The sequence below is a fragment of the Passer domesticus genome, chromosome 8 (assembly GCF_036417665.1).
Source record: "Passer domesticus isolate bPasDom1 chromosome 8, bPasDom1.hap1, whole genome shotgun sequence".
NCBI classification, from domain to species: Eukaryota; Metazoa; Chordata; class Aves; order Passeriformes; family Passeridae; genus Passer; species Passer domesticus.
The window spans coordinates 10434887-10454000 of record NC_087481.1 but is presented as its reverse complement, the minus strand read 5'-3'; the positions used below and the strand labels follow the sequence as shown (position 1 = coordinate 10454000).

Here is a 19114-nt window from a genome sequence, read left to right as displayed (position 1 = left end):
GAGCATGATGGGAGCTGTAGTCCCGGAAGTGGCTGGACCGCGGCGTTTGGGGGTTCAGGAAGGCACTTGGGGTGACACTTCAGGGCCCGAGCCGCGACGTGAGGTCCTCGGGGGGAACGTAAATGGTTCGGGAATACCTGGGGGGCGCTTGGGGAGCTCCAACTGGGCTCTTTAAGGCACGGGGCACGGCACGAGTTTTAGGTGCGGGGCTGTGCTATGGGGGCTCTGGGGCCGCGGGGGATGAGAGGAGATGAATTCCCAGAAGTGGCTGTACCGGGCATCTGTGGGGCTGGGAGCACTCGGGGGATCCGGGGACTCTTTTGCGGGGTCCCGAATGGGCGCTGAGGGGCACTGAGGGATCCTGGAGTGTCTGGGGACACTTAAGGAACAGATGGGGGCGGATACCGGGGTGGGCTCTGTGGAGCGCGGGGCATGACGGGTGTTGTAGTCCCGGCTCCAGTGGGGCACTATCGGGCCGCAGGGCATGGCGGGCGTTGCAGTCCCAGCTCCAGTGGGGCGCTATCGGGCCGCAGGGCATGGCGGGAGTTGTATGGAAAATAGAAAATATGGCACTGACACCAGGCACCGCCTTCGACAGTCCCAGACCGGCGCTGATTGGCAGCAGGTTTTGATGGGCGGGAGCCTCGGCAAATGGGAGGCGGTGGAGGCGGGAACAGCCCATTCACCCTCTCCAGTCCCTCCCAGTACAGCCCAGTTTATTCCCAGTACAGCCCCTGTGCCCCTTCAGTACCTCCCAATACCCATGAGTACATTCCCAGTCCTTCCCAGTTCCCCCCTGTGCCATGCATAGTATGCTCTAGTGTCCCCCAGTCCTCCCCACAATGTTCCCAGTATCCCCAGTTTTCTCTAGTATCCCCCAGTACCACTCCCAGTATGTCCCAGTGTGTACCCTTGCAGTCCAACTCATTCTGGCCAGATTGCCCCTCAGCATTCCCTGTGTTCCCAACTTGTCCGAGTTCTTCCCAGTGTCACTCCCAGGATGTCCCAGTGTCTCCCACAGCGTTCCAGTGCTCCCCAGTATGTCCCAGTCTTCCCCAGTGTTTCCAAGCACAGTTTAATTTCTCAGGGTTGCCGTGGCAGCCAAACCCAGCAGTGGGGTCAGGGCAGTGTCCATGGCCACAGCCCCTTGCAGTGGCCCAGTGCAGCTTGGGCTGATGATCCACCCTCACAGCTGGCCCAGGGCAGCTCTGCAGTGGTTTTGGTGGCACTTTGGGCTGGCACACACCTGAGGAGTGTGTCTGTGTTCAGTGGGGAAACTCAGGAGTTTGAGATTGCTTCAAAAAATACAAAAAGGGAAAACCCCTCTTAGGCTGAGTGCAGCCAGCTCTGCAAGCACAGCAGGTCCCAGGTGAGTGAGGACAGAGAGGATGGGGCTGGGGAATGTGGAGCAAGGCTGTCCACACTGGGTTAGAGCTCAAGGCACAGCTTCTCTGAGCAGGCCAGAGCGCCTAAGGAGAGACCCTGGGTCAATATCAATCACAGAATGCTGCAAATGCCTCTGCTCAGAAGAGAAATGTAATAAAATAAACCCTTTAAAATAGGCATGTGTATGTCTTACAAGCTCTTTGAAATATTTCTCCATAATTGGACTTGGAAAACTTTAATGACTCTCTCAGGGCTTTGGTGTTGTTTACATCAGACTCAGTCCCTGAGAGAGTCTTCAAAGAACTTCTCTAAAACTCGAAGTTAAATTTAAGCACTGAACTTTCTTGAAGTTTTAATGGGTCCCACTGAGAGACACGACTGTGAAAGTGTCCCCAGGTTCCAGTTAGAGCAGAACACTGGAGGCAGTGATGACAGCTGGGGACAAACAAGGCAAAGGTGTCTCTGGTGCTGAGCAAACCTGGATGTGTTTCAGGAATGCAAAGGGCCAAGGCCTGAGCCCCAGCGTCTGGCCAGGCAGATCCTGTCCCTCCCTCCTTGCTCAGGGCTCTTCCCGGGATGGGCACTGGCATGTGGGGATGTGCAATGCCAAGGGCAGCACCATGGGGCGGCCCCGGCCAGGCTGCTGGGCAGGGACAAGGAGGCAATGAGGCTCCAGGCCTGCAAGGGTCACTTGTCTCCTGCTCCTGGCTCAGGCCCAGGGCCAGCAGCCATGGCCAAAGTGCTGCCCAAGTTGGCTCTGTCAGGGCCTTGCAGCTGCTGCCCATCCCTGTGCCCTCTGCAGCCCAGGCTGTCCTACGGTGTCCCTGCCCTGCGCCTCTGTCCCTGCAGGCTGTTGTCATCCCCCGGCTGCCCCACCTGGCTGGCCTCTTCCTTTGCTGACAGCTCTGCCTCCTGCCTGCCTCTGCCTGCCCACACAAAGCCTTGGGCTGCTCCAGGCTCCTTCTGCACCACAGCCCTGCCCTGGGGGAGGAAATTCCTTTCTCCCGCTGTCCAGTCTGGGCCTCCCCAGATGCCCTTGTGTTGTGTTCCACTGCAGTAAGCAGCAAAACAACTCCCCCAGGCCCCAGAGTCTCAGACCTCAGGCAGGCATCGATGACCAACAGGGAAAGGAAGGCAACAGGATGGGTACTGGTTTAGAAAAGCACAGGATCCTTTATTGTGCCAGGGACCAAGGCAAGAAATTAAGGGGGAGAGGGGGTGGTGGCTTGTCATGGGTTTTATATGACAGGGTAGGGGTGGAGTTTAGGGTCGGGGTCCAATAGCAGAAGGAGCAGGGCACTGCAAAGGAGTGGATGGAGGAGGACAACCAATGGAAAAATCGATGGCGGGGACTTTGCAGTAGAATTTGGACCAATGAGGTTACAGAAAAGGAAAAATGTTCTGTGGCCACTCCTTTTTTGACCAGATGGGGTGGAGTGTCTTTTCCTGGGCTTGCAGGGGCATGCCCGACAGGGTGGAGGGGCGGAATCCTCTTTAAATCACACTCCTCACTTGATGCTGTCTGTCTGGCTAGAATCCCTACTTCCTGGGGCAGGGGAACTCCACACCCTTGGTGCCATTATTTCTTTCTCTGGGTGTTTTATACAATGAAGAAAAACTCCAGCCTCTCTGAAACCACCCTTTAATCCCTCTCAGGCTGCTCCTGTTCTGTCCTCAGTCTCCACACCACTGAGCCCAGAGCCACCACATTCTACCTGCTGGTTATGTGATGAGGCATCCAAACCCCATCTTGGGAGATGTTTGGTTACTTTTCAAGGTCTGTGAAAATGGAAAAATAGTGGTCAACATTATTTTGTCCCACATCTTGCAGTAACAGAACAGGAGTCAATATCACTCAACTGAATGAGGGTGGATTTACATTTGTTAAAACGAGGAAATATTTTACAATGATGAGAGTGGCACAAAACTGCAACTGTTTTTCCAGAGAACTTCATTCCCCATCCCAGGAATTGTCCAAGAGCAGGAGCTTTGTGCAACCTGATCCAGTGAAACCCTCTCATCCCCAAGGACAGAATTGCTGTCATGGGGGTTCTCTGCTGTGCTGGGTGCCCTCACAACGCTTGTGGCCAGAATGTCTGCTGAGGGCAGCCAGGCTGCTGCAGGGGCAGTGACCTCACAGCCATCACCATGGCAGCCCTGTGCCCTGGGCCTGGCTCTCCCCTTTCCTCTGCCCCTGCCTTGTCTCTGCTGGCATGAAGAGTTTTGTCATTCATATCTTGTCCCCAGGGTGCTGGGGCCAATGGCTTCCCAGGCAGGCTCCTGGAGCAGAAGTGGCTTTTCAGAGCCCAGGCAGAAATGAGCCCTGAGGCAGCAGCTCTGCAGTGCTGGCCACCAGGCCGGGCTGCCAAGGGAGGCTTCTGGCCATGGCCTGCAAGCAGCTGCTGCTGCCAAGGTGCCTTTGGTGCCTCAGGCTCTGCCTGGCACAGCTCCCAGCACGGCACTCTGCCCTTGTGCCCGAGCCCTTCCCTGTGCTGGGGCTGGCCTGGGGCTTTTCCTGCAGCGGGACCTGCCCTGCTCCTGGCACAGGAAAGGCAGTTCCTGCTGGAGCAGGAGGCTCTGCCTGCAATGGGCTCCAACAACTCCAGCAAGGCCCTGTTGACATCAAAATTGCTTCCTAGATCACTATATGCTAATAATTGTTATAGCTCCTATACTGTGGAGTAAATAACTCTTTTTTAAAATTTAATCTGTGGTGTAAACCAACCATTCTGTCTAATCATGATCAGAATCAATCAGAGCTGTATTTATATCAATTTATCTAGTATTCCATTGATAATCCTGTGGGACAAGTTGCATTAAGGTTCAATTTTACCTGTCTAATATTTTACAGCTTTGACAAAGTCTGGGGCTGGGATTGGATCCAGCCACTCCCACTCTCCTCTAATAAAATAAATTTTGGAAGTCTAGGGGTCCTGCAGGGGTTTGAGGATCCATGGTGTCTGTTTGGTGTCATTTCTCCATCTCATGACTCATCAGGAGTTTCTCCAAAAAAGAAATAAAGCTTTTGCCTGAAGCTCCCACTGTGCCCATGACTGGAGCCCCTGTGAGTGTCTGGGACATCCCGGCTCTTTGGCAGCCTGGGGACTCCTGGGATGTCACCGTGGAGCCCCCGTGAGTGCCTGTGACAGATCGGTGCCTTTGCAGCCCAAGGTGCCCTGGGATGTCACCATGGAATGGCTGTGACTGCCTCTGAGCACAGGGCTCTTTACCATCCCCAGAAACCCCTGGGAGGTGTCCATGGAGCCCCTGTCTCTGCCTGTGACATTCCAGCTCTTGAACAGCCTGGAGACTCTTGGAAAGTCCCCATGGAACCCCTCTGAGAGCCTGTGACAAATCTGATCCTTAGTGGGCAACCACCACCAGGCCCCTGTTGCTATGGTCAGTTTCCATGGCATCCATCACCAGGCCCCTGTTCCCCCAGATCCACAGAATTGGCTGAGCTGGGAGGGACCCATCAGGATCCTGGAGTCCAACTGCTGGCCCTGCACAGGACACCCCAACAATGCCAGCCTGGGCCTGGCAGTGCTGTCCAAATGCTGCTGGAGCTCAGAGAGCCCTGGAGCTGGGAGCCTTCCCTGGGGAGCCTGGGCAGTGCCCCAGCAGCCTCTGGGCAAAAACCTTTTCCTGAGATCCAACCTCAGCCTGCCGGGACTCAGCTGCAGCCGTTCCCTCCAGTCCTGTCCCTGGGCACCAGAGGGAAGAGGTTCCCACAGCCCCAGCCAGGGACCTGCTCCCAAGGCTGCTGGCATGGCCACCAGGGCTTGGTTTCCACCGGCTGAGGTTTAGGACTTCGGGTCCCCAATGTCCTGCTCCTGCTAAAACTGCGCTGCCCTCACTGCCCTCCTGCCTCCCATGGAAAGAACAAAAGGCAAAGATCCTGGGCTGGGATAAGAACAATTTATCGGGAATAGCAACAAGACAAAGAACAAACAGCAACAGAAACAATATCGATAACAGCAAGGAATAAGAGAAAGGATTTGCAGGAAAAGCTACATTACCACTGACTGCCTCTACCCAACCATGTTTATCCTCGCTCCCGGGAAGGATACCCTTCTCTTCAGGGAGACAGGGAGTCTCTTTCGTGCTCCTAGCACTGACTAGAGATGGGAGTGAATGTAATGACAGGGCCATGGCCTGACCGTCATGTCAGGCCCACATCATGTCGTTGGCAAGGGTAGGAAAAGGTACAGGTGTCTTCCCAGCATGTATCACAGGGACCATTGATCACCAGGGCTCTTCCCAACGTGGGTCTTACAGTGGGGGATGAAACTGCAACTGGGCATGAAGCTCTTCCTGCAACTACGGCATTTGCAGAGCTTCCCTTACTGGTGCCTCCGTTGGTGTTGGGTCAAGTGAGAGCTCTGGGTGAAGCTCTTCCCACACTGGGGACACTTGTAGGGCCTCTCCCCAGTGTGGATGCGCCGGTGGGTGATGAGGGTCGAGTTGTGCTTGAAGCCCTTCCTGCAGTCAGGGCAGCGAAATGGCTTCTCCTTGGTGTGAGTCTGCTCATGCAGGAGGAGATTGGAGCTGGTGGGAAACTGACACGATCCGTCCTAAGGACGTGATTCGTGAATGTTCTTTTTCACTGATCTCAGGGTGCAAAAACTGACACGACAAGGGGATTTGCAGTAAAATCAAAATCCATGTACTTTTATTAAATAGCCATAGAAAAGATGCGTTAGAGAGAAGGGGAATGAAGAAAAGGGGAAAGAATAAGGAAAAGAAAAAGAAGAGAGGGAGGGCAAGGAGGTATATAGCTACCAGACGTGCGGATGACAAAGTCCCTCGAAGTCCGGTTGACAAAGGGCCTGTCGTCTTCACGTCAGGGGAGATCTCGAAAGGTATCAGTCAGGTCTAACCTTTTTTATAGTCCTTTTGAAATGGGGGAAGGGGACCCATTTCAAAATAGTCTATTGATAAAGGGTACAAAGAGTCCATCAGTAGTCCATCAGGAACAGGCATCGTTAGCAGCAGATGTCGTAGGCAGGAACCATTGTCTTCTCGGTCCAGTGGTCGCTTGCAAAACTTGCTCCGGTCCCCACGTACGCCTTCCCTCACCCTACGGTGGGGATTTCAGTCTTAGTTCTTTTGGGAAGAAGAGGGGAGCTTTTCCATGTAGGGGTCGCATGTCTCAGTCCTTGAGGGAGAAACCTTCTCCCATCTCAGTCCATCTGTCACGGTGGTTGATGTACGGTGAATGGAGGGTCCTTTTGTGGTGACCCCCGGGAAGGTCATTCCAGAGAGAAAGTCCAGCCAAGTCAGAAGGGTGGAGAAATTCCAGCACTAGCGTTGCTAGGTGATGCAGGCGAAGGAGAGCACACTGCTCCTTCTCGGGTGCAGTGTTCCATGAGTTGAGCAAACACACCCGTAGGCAATAATCTGGCTTGATGGACCAGACAGACCTGGATTTTCAGAACAGGATCTTTTCCTTTCCCCAGTGGTCTTGGCTTTCATGACGATCGAGAGGCAAAAAATGAGGGAAGTTTCAGACAGATTCTCACAATTGGCAACATTCACATTATTACTTACTGCTTGGTTAAGGAACAACATGGGGAAAAAAAGCAAGAAACAAAATTCAGTCAATCAAATGAGAAACATTCTGAGAATAATGTGTGTGTGTGTGTGTGTGTGTGTGTGTGTGTGTGTGTGTGTGTTTAGGTGCATTTGAGAAAGGGACAGAAAGGACAAGGATCAGAAGGAATACGGCCTAAAAGCTTAACAGCACTGGAGCTGAGCAGTGGTTAAACTGGAGCCTCCAGGAGTGGGGCTCTTGGCCCAGGATCCATGGCTGCTCAGTCATGCTGCCAGTGCAGCAAGCTTGAGAGCGCACTGGCTCTGCGAGGCCCCACTCAGAGGGAGGTTGCTGCTGGCACCTCTGGGCTCCAGGAGAGCCCCAAGGGCCTCCTTTGGGAGCGCTGTTCATGGGCCACAGGCGAGGGGCCTCAGCCATCAACGCTTCATCGTGGCCGCACCGTGGGTCAGCAGCCTGGCTCTGAGAGTGGGAGAAGGAGGATGTCATGCCATTGAGGCACGAAAAGCGGTTTCCAAGGCAGTTCACAGGACACCCCAGGAGCTCGTCAGACAGCACAAGTGCCTGGCAGCGCTTGGTGTCTCTGGGAAGCTCAAGAGGAGCTGGACCCAGGGGCTGCTCAGCAAGGCCCAGGCCTGACAAGCATTTCTCAGGTCACCGTGTGGCCGGACAAGGCTGGGGCCATTCGCCACCACAATCTGAAGCACGAGGTTTTGATGTAGGGTAAAAAGGCATGGCCCAGTGGAAGTGGGCTGTGTCCTCAGGCCTGTGGGAGAATCACAATGCAGATCCTTGTGCTACTGATTCCATCTCTCCCATTTTTCTGAGTTCTTGGTGGCAAGGTCATTTAGGTCACACAGCTCTCTGAAGCTTTCTGCACAATGAATTAAAGTGAGATTACACATCCCAAATTGTGTTCTGTTACAGTTTAACTGATTGATTTAAGAAATTTCTGGAGCAGAAAACTTGCTTCCTCAGATATTTACTGTGTGTGGCACCAAGCACAGAGGAGAGATTTAATTTCAAAGGCATGGCCCAGGCAATGCTCTTTTGACAAGTTCTGCCCGGAGCTTTCCTGAGGAAGATCTGAAAGGTTCGATGTCACTAGCACAAGCTCCTGCAGTGGCTGCTGGCCAGCAGAGCAGGGCTGTCAGCTGTGCAACAAGTGCTGCCACAAGCAGCAGCTCAGCCAGGGCATCAAATCAAGAGCTGGGAAGGAGCTGATCTGAAGGCCAAACCTCCTTAGCTCCTAAAAGAGCTGGAACAGTTCCTCATTCCAATGAGGTGCAGTGTTGGACACGGCTCTGTGTGAGCACTGGACACAAGTTGCTCCCACTGAGTGCTGTGATGGTTTCTGCAGGAGCTCTGGGCTCCTGTGTGTGCTGGACACAATGAGGAGAGAAGGAGCCAAGTGCACTGACACACCTTTGCCTTGAGCATGACCCGGCCTGGACCAAACACACTGCAAGCTTTCCCCTTTGGCCCATGTCTCAAAATGTCAGGTCAGCTGTTGGACAACTCAGGTTGGTTTGGTGTCAAAGAATTCCCCTCAGAAATACTGGGTTTGTCTTCCTCTGTGCCTTCCCCTCAGCAGCCTTGGGGCTGCTCCTGTGTGAAGCCATGTGTCTCACACAGTTTGGGAGAATACAGGACACTCTGCAATGAGTCGTCTCCTCTAAAGTGTTCCAACAATCCCTTCCAGTAACAGGAAATTAATACTAATAGATGAAAGTGGAAAAAAATTGCAACAGTTTATTAACAAGCGGAATACCTGAAAAGCAAGCAAAAAGGCCAGTGACTTCTAGATATCAAACTGCCAGACCTCACCGTCCCCCTGCTGGGACAAAGACCCAGAATGCGGAGGAAAATCCCCCCAGGACACGCGTTACAAGGTGGTGCTGGGTTCTCCCTCAGGAAGAGCAGGAGCTGTCACGGAGCAGCTACAGCAGCAGATGAAAGCCCCATGCTTGTCCAGCGTCGACTTTCTCCCAGAGGCAGAGCTCTGTGGAGCGGTCACGGCAGGTGAAGCAGCTGGGCTGGAGCCCCTCGGTGTCTTTTCTCCCCGGCATGGCTCAGCTCACTGCAGCGGCGGCTGGCCTCAAAGGAAAACCCGGCTGGCTGTGGCCAGCGTCACCGGCAGCACTGGGGCGCACTCCTATGCCCACGCGAGGTTGAGAGAGCGCCTAAGGCTTCGCAGCCTTATAGTGACGAGGATTCCCAGGTGAGGAACAGAGACTGCAATCCGCAGGAAGGAACGAGACGGACTCCAGCTGTGTCACAGTCCGGTTTATTCCAGGGAAGACACGAGCCAAAGACCAAGAACCGCGCCTGACCGCGCTTTTTGAAGAGTAACCAACAACCAATCAGGGATTCAGGGGGGTGTGACAAACCTTAAACTGACAACTAAACTAACCAATGGGGGTGGACATGGGGAGTGTCTCTGGCCCCTGAGCCAATCACCCGATGGCCTGGCTGGAAGATTCTAGAAAATGGGACTTGGCCTCCGAGTTATGGATAGGGGTCCAGGGAGGGGTTCAGGTGGATACATTGCTAAACAGGGAGGGGAGAGGGATGACAGACAGGGTGATTAACAGAGAAAAGGGAGGAGTGTCCCAGGGCTAGACCACGTATAAACTCGGGGGTGCGGGGAGCAAACCAACGCGCCCCAACATCTCCCCCTTTTTTGTTTTAAAAGAAAACAAGGAAGAGAACTATAATAACCTAAAAACTGTCTTCCGAGTGGCTGTCCATACCGGGGTAGTCCATCATCTGTGCAGATTCAAAGTCCTCTTCTCCAAGCATCCATTCTTCCTCCACTGCCACTCGGTTGACTTCTACTGGGGATGTTAACTTTAACAAAAGTCTTTTCAAAATCTTCCAGATAATAGACACAGTAATCAAAACCAACAATATAACGAACAGGATTAAGACAACGGTTTTCAGGACAGATGAGACCCATCCCGACAACCCCCATCCTGCGAACATGTTCCCCAACCAATCTGAAGAATCCTCTTTTATTTGCTTTATCATTTCCTTCATCTTATCAATAGAAATTCGGACGTCCTCGGCCTTTGATGACAAGTTCATGCAGCAGAGCCCTTCGAACTCGTCACAACGATGGTCATGGAGCAGCAATAGGAAATCTATTGCCGCTCGGTTTTGTAACGTTGCCTGCCTTGTTATCTCCTCGTCTGCTAGAAGGTCGCTGAGCGCGGTTGATGTTAAATTCGCCTGTTTAGCTGCCCAGCACTCTAGGTGGGCCAATTCACCTAGAGATTGTGCAACGGCCACCCAAGGAAGAAAGGTGATCCATGCAACTTCTTCGAGTTTCGACCAATGTACAATTTCACTGTCACAGGCATCATCTAAATTTTTCAGATCTCTTTTGGTACGGGCCGAATCGGGTGCGACTTGCTTTTCCCGCCAATTAACAATTTGGTTTTTGCTGGGTGTAAACAGCGTCAACCGGCCGATAGTACATGGACCTCCGAGAAGGCGAGAGGGGATGCCTTGCCATGCTCGGTTCCCACAAATTAGGAAGAAGCCATTAGGAAGAGAACGCGGTTTACCATCGAAGGTAATAGAGGTAGTAATTTGGGAAAGGGAGGAACACCAGTTTCCAGACGTGTAATTAGAAGATATAATTGGGGTGATCACTGATTCATCTCGGTCTGAAAATGGGAGAAATTGAAAACAAAAGTGAGCAAGGGAGGACCCGAGTAATTTGAATCCGATGGGGTCTGATTTCGTTCTATTCATTCGATTGGCAAACCTCCTCCAGGCTACATTGGGGTTAGGGTTGGAAGGGCGACTAATCTTATTATTGTAAAAGGGCTCAAGAGAGGAACGTAGGGAATCAGGTAACTCATCTGGAGGAGTTGGGATCCCCACAAGGCAGGTGGACAAGGGGTCTGCTGCTGTTGCGGTGGTCAGGCAGATGCTGTCTTGGCCGAGGGCGTCGGCGAGGGTTCTCCAGACGTTATTTTTGGGTTGGGGAACAACCCATGGTTGAGATGACGGCAGCACGGCACACAAGACGACAATGGTCGCGATGGTGACGAGCGGCAGGATGGATTTTGCTCGGGTGGTCATGGTATAAGTTCTGCAATAAAAGCATATAAAAGGATTAAGAAACATAATTAAAGGGGAAGGTCTAGCTCTGGGAGAAGATCAAGATCATTAGCAAAAGGCTTCCGTTTTCTCCGCCAGCATGCCTCCTCAACCTGTTGTGCAACACTCACCGCTGAAGTCCTCTTGGGGACAAATGGCCGGACCCATTTGGATGGCACCCATTTCAAGCCTGAAGGGGTGGAGACACATGCGTATCCCCTCCCCCAGGTTACTAAATCAAATGGGCCGTCCGTCTTCCAGGTCTCAGGATCTCTCACCATAACAGGCGGTCTGGCTCGCAGTTGCAGCGTCTCGTTCTGTCCAAAGTGCCTTACTATCGGTGGATTTAAGTTGTTAAATGAGCAATTCAAAAAATTGATGGTATAAAGTGCCCTGGCAAGGCGGATCTGTGGAGGATCCATCTTCATCGCCGAATGTTGTTGACTCAAAACCCTTTTCAGGCTCTGATGGGTCCTTTCCACCATGGCTTGGCCTGTCGGGGAATAGGGGATGCCAGTTTTGTGTTCAATTCCCCATTGCTGCAGGAAGCTTCGCAACTCCCTGGACTTATACGCAGGGCCGTTATCTGTTTTTATACACTTTGGGATGCCCAGTACGGAGAAAGCCAATAGCAGGTGTTTCTTAACATCATTGGCCTTCTCCCCTGTGTGGGCAGAGGCAGAAACTGCATTGGAAAAGGTATCAACGGAAACATGAACGAATGAGAGCCGTCCAAACTCTGTGACATGGGTTACATCCATCTGCCACATTTCGCAACTGTACAATCCACGGGGGTTAGTGCCTACGGAGATGGATGGGAGTTGGTACATTTGGCACTGGGGACATGTGGCCACGATTGCCTTGGCCTGTTCTCGAGTGATCTTAAACTGACGAACAAGACCAGGAGCATTTTGGTAGAACAACTGGTGGCTGATCTTAGCCTGCTGGAACACGTCCGGGAGCGGGGTCACCTGGGCAGGAGCAGCAAGGGCATCGGCCCTCCTGTTTCCCTCCATGATGAACCCTGGCAGATCAGTGTGGGACCTGACATGCATCACATAGTAAGGTTGCTCTCGGTGGGAGACTAATCTAATAAGCTTTGAGAGCAAGATGAATAGCGTGTTGTTGGAAACCTCCTGCAGGACCGCATTTTCTGCACGGGATACCACTCCGGCTACATACGCTGAATCAGTAACCAAATTAAAGGGTTCAGAGAACTTCTCGAAGGCTCGGACGACAGCGTCCAACTCAGCTATTTGAGGTGATCCCTTGACCTCTTTAACATCAGCCTCCCACCGCTGAGTTCGAGGATCCCGCCAAGTCATTACTGACTTGTGGGATGCTCCAGACGCGTCAGTGAAAACGGTCAAAGCCTTCAAAGGGGTTCGGCTCTGAACAGATTTTAGAGAAAGATGAAATTGAACTTCCGAATTGAAAATTTTGTGTGCTGGACGATGAATAGAAATTTGACCGGAGTAACTATCTAGTGCGAATTGCAGTGACTCATTTTCCTGTAACAGGTGTTCCAACATTGCTTTCGTCAGATGACCTGAACTTAACTGAATGGGAATGTGAATGCATTCGAAGTCCACACCTGCCAGCTCCCTGATCCGAAGGCGAGCCTTGCGGATCAGTTCTGCCACCAGCTCTTGTGGCCGTGTCATTCTTTTGGACCGGTGATGGCTAAGGAATACCCACTCTATGATTAAGAGGGGATCCTTAAGTCCTTGGTCCTTCCTGAATGATTTGTCCCATTGGAAAATCACCCCATGGAGATGTGGCAACTTTCCTAACACGATAAATTTAAATGGTAATTCTGGGATGTAACGATGAGCCTGGCGCTCGGAAATGGACGTCTGAATTTTTTCCAATGCAGCTCGTGCCTCTGGGGTGAGGGTCCTTGGAGAACTTAACTCCTCTCCCCCTTTCAATAAATTGAAAAGGGGGGCCAGGTCTTCAGTGGAGATGCCCAGCCAAGGTCTCACCCAATTCAAAGCTCCACACAGCTGCTGAACATCAGACAGAGTCCGAATATGCGGCCGAATTGAGATTTTTTGGGGCACAATCGTGCGTCTGCCAATTTCAAGGCCCAGGTACTTCCAGGGCGGCATCCGTTGAATTTTTTCTTGTTGCAGCTCGAACCCTGCAGCAACCAATGAATTGATTGTCAGGTCAAGCGCATGGGTAAGCACGTCCTCGGTCGGAGCACAGACTAAAATGTCATCCATATAATGATGGATGATTGCCTCCGTCGCCACTGCACGTACTGGGGACAGCAAGGAAGAGACGTACCACTGGCAGATGACAGGACTATTCTTCATCCCTTGCGGGAGAACTCGCCAGTGGTATCTCTTCCTTGGGGCTTCCCGGTTTATGGTGGGAACCGAGAAGGCAAAACGTGGGGCATCGTCCGGGTGCAAGGGAATTTGAAAAAAGCAATCTTTGATGTCAATAATGGCCAGATGGTAATTTTGAGGGAGCATTGCAGGGGACGGCATCCCTGGTTGAAGAGACCCCATATCCTCGATGACATTATTAATTTGTCGAAGGTCATGGAGGAGCCGCCATTTCTCTTTATTAGGTTTTTTAATGACGAACACCGGTGAGTTCCATGGTGACGTGGTCTCAACCAGGTGTCCCTTTTGCAGCTGTTCCTCCACGAGCTCCTGGAGCGCCTTCAATTTTTTGTTGGAAAGCGGCCACTGCTCTACCCAAACAGGAACATCCGTTTTCCAATTTAACTTTTGAGTAGGGCGCTCTTCAGTGGCCGCTGCCCGAAAAACCTGGGGAGCCGATGGGAGATCAATTGTGGCTCCCCACTGGGCAAGGAGGTCTCTTCCCCACAGGGGTTCCGCATAGTCTAAAACGAACGGACGGATAGATGCCAATTGCCCGTCGGGCCCCATAATTTGCACAATGTCCTTCGATTGCTTAGCCAATTGCACCCCTCCAACACCCTGGATTCTTCCAGCCACGTCCTGCAATTCCCACTGTGACGGCCATTCCTTTGCGGGAATGATCGTCACGTCTGCCCCAGTATCTAAAAGCCCATTCAAGGTGGTAAAATCTCCCTCTTTCTGCATGTGATATGTGAGTCTCGGCTTGTCCCTGGATAAAACCTGGGACCAGGCCACAACAGGTGTCAAAGTGTCCTGAAGTGTATCTGAGGTATTAGAAACGTCTAACTCAGGAACAGGGATCGCTTGTGCTATCACCTGCCCTTTTGGCAGAAAGATGGGAGGGCGCGTGCAGTAGAGTGCAACGGAAAATTGATGTAAATCAGATGACAAAAGACCAGGCAAGATTGTGATGTGCTCTGGTGTGTGTTTTGTGTCTCCGACGACAACGTACTTACTCTTGATCCGCCACCAGGTACCTGGCACGTTCGGGCAGACCGAGACGTCCCTAAAGTCGGTGTCCTTGATGTAAAGGGAGTCCGTCAACTGCAGCCTGTATGGTGAGAAATTTGAGAAAGTTGTTAAGACTGGGCGTGTTAAAAATGGTGACATATCAGTTGATTCGTTATGTGTCAAGTCCAGTGAGTGTTGCGAAACAGGCAGGCTTTGCTGGGAAGCCTGGTGAAAAGCTTCTTCTCTCCCTCCCCCCCTGCACGATGGAGAAACACCTGCCCTATTTATTTCATGGCGCGGGGAGGAGGCGCGCTCACAAGTTAGTTTTTTGGCTGCTGATTGGGTCCTTGAGGCCTCTGATGATTCCTAAAGCTGATAAACTCTCGCCTCAAAGGGCAATCAGGCATCCAATGTCCAGGTTGATGACACAGATGACATGGCGCGTCCGTGCCGGGCGGTGGTCTGCGGACGGGACGCGGCGTACGAGGGTGAACAGGGGCAACAGCGACTTCAACCTCCCCAGGTTCAGCGGCGGCGATACGACGTGCAGGCGCTCGGGAACACTGATTAAGCTCCTCCGGGAGAACGGCCACCTTCCTCTCGCATACCTCAATCATCTGGGAAAGCTCTGGCGGCGGCTCGAGGGGAAGGCTGAGAATGGCGGCCTTACACGCGGAGTTGGCATTCGCGGCCGCTAGCTTGGCTAGAATTCCATTCCGGGTCGCCTCATCTCTGACCTGCATGTCAATTGCTTTGCGCAGACGCTCAACAAACAACAGAAAAGGTTCATTATCTGATTGAACGATTTTAGAATAAGGTATTAAAGGAGTAGTAGGAGATCTTAAACTAAAAAACGCTTTCTGCGCCGCCAATGCGGTAGCTTTCAATGCCTCCGAAGGGATGTACCAGGCCTGATAATTCCCGTCGGCCCAAGCCCCCGTTCCACTGAGGTGATCTGCTGTTAAGATTCCCCCTTCCGAATCTACGGCGGTACTTTGATTGTCCCACAACGATGGTAGAGATTTAGAAATTTCTCTCTTCCATTTGGATTCCCAAACTACAAACTCAGTGGGATTTAAAAGACATGAGAAAATTCGCCGCAGATCGGCAGGGATAACTACAGCATCAGTGAGCGTGGCCTTTAAGATTCCCCGAAAAAATTCGCTGTCTCGAGTGTAATCTTTTTGGGCCTTGCATAGTTCTTTAATTGTGGAGTTTGGGAAAGGGGTCCACTGGGCCTGGGTCCTCCCCTCCGCCCCCGGATGGTAGACAACTGGGGCCGCAGAGAGTGTAGGCAGCGGCTCTGGGTCCCGACTCCCAGCCCCCCTCCCGGCACTCGATGGACCGTGGGAACCGGAAGGGGTACCGTGGGAACCGGAAACTGGGGAGGAAGAGGAGGGGCCGAGGACGAGGGCGGGGACTGGTGATATTGTCCTCGCCTTGGAGGCGTGGTACCTGGGAGGAGCTGGTCAATGAGGAGGAGTCGCAGAGGGAGGAGCAATGGGAGGAGACGAGGGCGGAGCGGAAGGAGGAGGAGATGACATAAAAGAAGAGGGGTTAGATTGATTGAAGGGATTGTGGGGAGAGAGAAAAGGATTGTGGGAAGAAGAAGAGGTTTTGGCGGGAAAGGCCATGCGGCCTCCGCCATTTTGTGATTCACCGGCGCCATTTTGCGCCAGTGAATCCTCAGAGGGTGAAGGAGAAGGGGGAGGACAGAACCGAACCGAACGTTTTGAACCGCGGAGAACACGAACCGGGGAAAAAGCAGGGTTGGATAAATCCCGAGGAGTCTGGCCAGGACTCCTCCGGCGGGGGGATTGGGCATTCTGAAGAGAGCCAGGGAGATGGCATGAACCCTGCGCGGTGCTGTCGTGGGCTGCCCTCTTCAGAATCCCGGACTTAGGGGTAGAGGGTAAGGAATGAGGGGTAGGGTAAGGAGAACCGTACGAACTGGGGACTGAACAACTTGTGGTTGGCTGCTGTTCCAATTCCCTCTGAGCTCTCAAGAGGTCCCGAATTTGAGAGCACAAAAATGTGACCTTTAGCATTCTAGAATCCCCCGAACGGCACATACTTTCCGCTTTTAAACAAACATGGGACCAAAATACATAATTAACAATCTGTTCGGGGGTGGTGGCAGGGAACTGGGAGAGCAGCCAGGCAACTAAATTTTTTATTTCCTTTTTACTAACATTTTCAAACCCCCCAACGACAAGAATCCCTTGAACTTTAAGAACAAGTCTCTTCTGGGTTGTGGAGACCTTGGCACCCATCTTAAGATGTTACAACCACAACCCAAACCGCCCAACCTCGGAGGAAAAAAGGAGAAAAGAAAGAGGACCACCAACCGAACCCCGTCGCTGGACACCGCCAGCTGGTGAAAATGACCTGCAGGATTTGACGAGAGCCCGTAGAAACGGGTGAGGACGGACGAAACCGTCAACAGAAAAGCAACAGAAATTTAAAAAGACGGGGGTGAAGGAAAGGCGAGAAGAGGGAGAAAGAGAACTCACACTCGGTGGCGAATCCGGGAAAGGGTCCGAGGAGGGTGGATCCTGCGGCGGGACCGACTCCTGGGGTGCGAGGAGCTGCCGATCCCAATCCTCGGGGAGCGCCACCCACTAAAACGGGGTCTGCTCACCCAGAGGTAGCTTGACGGCCAGTGAGGTATAAGTCCAAATCCAGCAGAGCGTGTCCTAGGATCTGGAAACCTCGTCCGTGGGTTCCGGCGATGTTCCCGGCCTGCCCCACGTTGGGCGCCAAACTGCAGCGGCGGCTGGCCTCAAAGGAAAACCCGGCTGGCTGTGGCCAGCGTCACCGGCAGCACTGGGGCGCACTCCTATGCCCACGCGAGGTTGAGAGAGTGCCTAAGGCTTCGCAGCCTTATAGTGACGAGGATTCCCAGGTGAGGAACAGAGACTGCAATCCGCAGGAAGGAACGAGACGGACTCCAGCTGTGTCACAGTCCGGTTTATTCCAGGGAAGACACGAGCCAAAGACCAAGAACCGCGCCTGACCGCGCTTTTTGAAGAGTAACCAACAACCAATCAGGGATTCAGGGGGGTGTGACAAACCTTAAACTGACAACTAAACTAACCAATGGGGGTGGACATGGGGAGTGTCTCTGGCCCCTGAGCCAATCACCCGATGGCCTGGCTGGAAGATTCTAGAAAATGGGACTTGGCCTCCGAGTTATGGATAGGGGTCCAGGGAGGGGTTCAGGTGGATACATTGCTAAACAGGGAGGGGAGAGGGATGACAGACAGGGTGATTAACAGAGAAAAGGGAGGAGTGTCCCAGGGCTAGACCACGTATAAACTCGGGGGTGCGGGGAGCAAACCAACGCGCCCCAACAGCTCACGCTCTCGGGCTGGGAGCGGGGCTGCTCCACTCCTGCTGGCACCATGTCCCTGGCCTTGGACAGTTTTCTGCCAGGAGAGCCCAGCATGCTGTTACACAGATCTCTCATAAAGGCCCAAACCAACTCCAAACACTCTGCCTACAGCAGCGTTTCACAAAGGGCTGCAGAAATCCAGGACAGCTGCAAGTGAGTGTCAGACGGCTTTTGTCTTGTTCTTGACACCAGAATTCTTGATGATCTGATCCAATTTTATTCAGATGTAACACAGGAGCTGTGGTTTTTTATTGAAATATTTCATGATGAGTAACAAGCCTTGGGAGCATGAGGTACAGGACTGACGTGTGAAAGCATGAGCATATCCTCCAATATGACCAGTTTAATTGTCCATTTTATTACCCTTGTATTTATTCCACACTAATAAGCAAACTCAAGCTTTGCTTGGATATAAAACAGGCACGGCATACCCTACGGTCTCTTGCAGGGTCCCCAGGGCTGGCAGTGACAAAGCAGGCAGTTTGCTTCATTGTGAATCACTGCAGATCTGCATCACAATGTGTTTTTAAGTAGCATGGTATTATTAAGATCTCCTTTTCTGCACGAGATACAAAAAGGAGGTTCTGAAATGATTTCCATGCAATCAGGCAGTAAAGAACTGACCCTGCTATCCTAACAAAGCTTTGGCTTTGGCAATTGCACTCTTCCCATTCATCTTTTGACGCAGACACTCCAGGTTTTCCCCACACACCTGCAAGGCTGGAAATCGCTCTTTCCCTTTACTGTTCTTCCTTAGAGCCAGTACAGTGGCTGCTTTGAAACTAAAAGCCCTGAGATCTGGGCATCTTGAAGGAGCATGAAATGCTAATTAAGTGTTCCCATTGGCAATACCCAGGTCTGCACTTCCCAGAGCTCTGAAGCAGCAGCAGGAGGGCCATGCATCATTCCTGTTGGTGGATGTTCATGTTTCTGGTGTGCAAGAGCAATGCCTTTGAGGAGGGACAAAAATGCCCCTATTCAAACAGCGACTGTGCAAGGGTATGTGAAGTTTCACTGTCTTTTTTAGGATAGTTTAGAACGATCTAAGAGAATACTGTGGCATGGAGCAGGTCCCTAATTTTGTCTCCAGAGAAATCCCCAAAGGACACATCGGCTCTGCTGGTGATGGCAACCCCATAAGCTCGTGGACTTGTTTTCCCTGCAACATGCCACCCTGCCTGGGCTTTACTAGGCCAGGACTAGACCCATAGCTATGCCAACACATGCAGCCACGTGACAGAGTCAGACCAAGTTTTCCTTCAGAAAACTCAATTAACACATTCACATGCAGTTTCTTCTAGAACATCAGAAGCTGGCAGCCAT

General features: G+C 52.3%; 1 pseudogene; it reads right to left on the bottom strand.

Annotated features, from left to right (window-relative positions):
• The window catches only part of LOC135305589 (zinc finger protein 850-like), a 652086-nt pseudogene that overhangs the window by 432130 nt on the left and 200842 nt on the right, over positions 1 to 19114 (bottom strand).